Here is a 2,931-nt window from a genome sequence, read left to right on the forward strand (position 1 = left end):
CAGCGAGGTAGGTACCATTATTATACCAAGCTCCAGTTAGAGTAAATATCTTGCCCAGAATCACAAAGCTTGCAAGTGGTAGAGGAGAGATTTTGTGCACATCATCTGGCTCTAGAGCCAGGACTTCTAATCCCCATGTAAGAAATTCCAAAATGAGTTGCAAAATCCTTTCACATTAATTTATTATGTGAAAAGGTTCAGAAAATATTGACGCCAAAATATAAAGCCTTATATATGATAAGACAAACTCTGCCCTTTAATACCTAGTGCAAAAAGAGGTTGGGGACATAGATTTAGAAACAATGTTGATGCTTGATGATGACAATGATGATGATAGCAAACACATATAGTACTTATTTTGTAACAGACACTGTTCCAAGCGCTTCATATATACTAACCCATTCAATTTTCACAATAACCCTATAATGTAAGTACTATTATTATAACTATTTCAGAGAAGAGGAAATGAAGCAGGGAGGTTTAGTGACTTACAAAAAACTTCACACAACCAGTAAGCTTGAATCTGGGATTTGAACTCAGATAGTCTGACTCCAGAGTTCACACTCCCACGCACCATACTAGATTGTCCCAGTGCTGCTATCCCACAGCTAGTGATCTCTGTTACTGAAGAAATCATTCAACCATGACTACCCCTGCCATGTTGAACTTAAAATTCCTCAAAATTGGGGCACCTGGGTGGCTCAGTTGGTTGAGTGTCTGTCTTTGGCTCAGGTCATGACCCCAGGGTCCTGGAATCGAGTCCCACATCGGGCTCTGCCTGCTGCTCCCCCAGCTTGTGCTCTCTCTCCCTCCCTCTCTCTCCCTCTTTGCCAAAGAAATAAATAAAATCTTTTTTAAAAACTTCAAAATTGAGGCTATAAAGTTGTTAGCCTTATCCGAAGAGAAGCATACAAATAGAAAATTTAAAAGAGCATATCCAGTTGTGTGTAATCTGTTCCCTTAGGGCCACTGGAATTCCTATTTTCCTCCAGTCCCTCCCACATTTGCTTATTATTTCTTTATCATTCGCATACACACACACACACACACACACACACACACACACACAGAGCTCCTTTAGAAAAACTCAACCATTATGTTTGTCTTTCTGAATTATTCTGACTCTTTGCACTTGAGACTTGTAGCTCCTTGAGTCGCAATATGCCTGAAACAAAAGAGGAGATCAGTTGAAAAACATGAGTGGATTTTCTTAGAAAATTGCATGCTTCCATCACAGGCCTGTTGTAAGGATCAAAGTGAGAATGTGTGTGATCTCGCTTTGAAAATTCTGTAGGCCTTCAGAAATGTAAGGGATAGTTATTGTCACCATACTAAAAACAAAACCCCGAGCTCTCTTCTTAAAACAATTCCCCAAACACAGTATCAACGGGAAGGCAGAGCTGTGGTTCATAGTCTTTCTTTTTATTGGCTCGGACTTTAGAGTTTTTGTGTGTTTTTTTTTTCATAGCCATTAATATCTGTTTCCTTGGAGTTGCACAAGGCTTGCACAAGCTCACTGAGACTGTGCAATAAGATTCGTTTATGAATTGGGCAACAGATGACACCTTTTTTTCAAGGAAATTTGCATTTGTCATTGCAATAATTGAATTCACTGCTCAACACATGAATAAATTCCTCAAAGAAGTCTTTGTGTTGTGCTTGGGATTAAGAGTACTTTTTTCTGTCAAAGCAAGGCAAATTCTGCCTGAAATGAGTTTCTTTCTGCAGCACAAAAAAAGTGAGTGGGTGAAAAGATGTTAAGACAATCCTTTGCATATGAAGACCTCAGTTGAACCAACTTCCTCTATGACCTGAATAAAGTCAGAACATTTCTCGGGACCTTAGTTTTCCTAGCTACAGAATGGGGAGGATGGCCTAGAATTCTGTGATCCCTTCAGACTCTAATATTTTATGATCCTATGAATCTTCCCTCCAGAGATGCCCAAAAAATTAAATATGGTATGTCTCACCCTAACAATGGAAAAACCTTAGTGTTCCAGAAAGAAATGTAAGACTTCAATCTATCTGCATGATAATAAAAAAAGTACCTCTAACTTTATAGTTCACAGAGTGTTTTCACATATATTCTTTCATTTGATCCCTACCATAAATCTTTGAAATAGCAATTTTTATTCCATTTTACAGATGACGAACTTGAAACTCAGAGTGAGTTGTTAAAAGTCTCTTCCAAAATTCCACACTTAATAAATGGTGAGTCCAGGACTCAAAATGTGGGTCTGGAGTAGTATAATTTCACCTCCTACTCCATGATGCCTGACAACTTTCTACAGGAGATTTTTATTTCTTCCTTATGGGTTGCAGATGTTGGTATTGAAAATTATGCCCGGGACGCAAATATTCTTGCATGAAATGATGATAAGAAATTGGCTGAGCAAGAAAGTTGAACTCTTACTGAGCCTATTTCATAAGCATCATAAAGGCGAAGGTCCCACAAGCAAACGAAATGCTGAAATGCTGTATCTCAACATTCATATGCTTCTTCATTCATTCATGAATTCAGCACAGATTTGCAAGCCATTCAATATAACCAGGCATGGTGCTAGGAGACAACAGCATTGAATAAGACAATGTATAAAATATATAATATGACAGGAAAAATAGACAAATGGGAATTGTTACGAATCTTCTGCTAAGGAAAATTTAGAATGTTACAGGAACAATTGAGAAAAAGCATGTGACTTTTTTTCCTCAATGCTGCAGCCTTCCCAAAGAACATGGCTTTCAAAACAAGAACTGGAGAAAAGGCAGACCACTGCTCACATAAGCAAGAGGGAGATGTAAACAAGAGGGAGATGTTCTTTTTTTTTTTTTTTTTAAGATTTTATTTCCTTATTTGACAGAGAGAGAGAGAGTACAAGCAGGCAGAGTGGCAGGCAGAGGGAGAGGAGGAAGCCAGCTCCCCGCTGAGCA

This window comes from Mustela putorius, unplaced genomic scaffold, assembly GCF_011764305.1.
Source record: "Mustela putorius furo isolate JIRA1106 unplaced genomic scaffold, ASM1176430v1.1 tig00003859_pilon_pilon_pilon, whole genome shotgun sequence".
Lineage (NCBI taxonomy): Eukaryota > Metazoa > Chordata > Mammalia > Carnivora > Mustelidae > Mustela > Mustela putorius.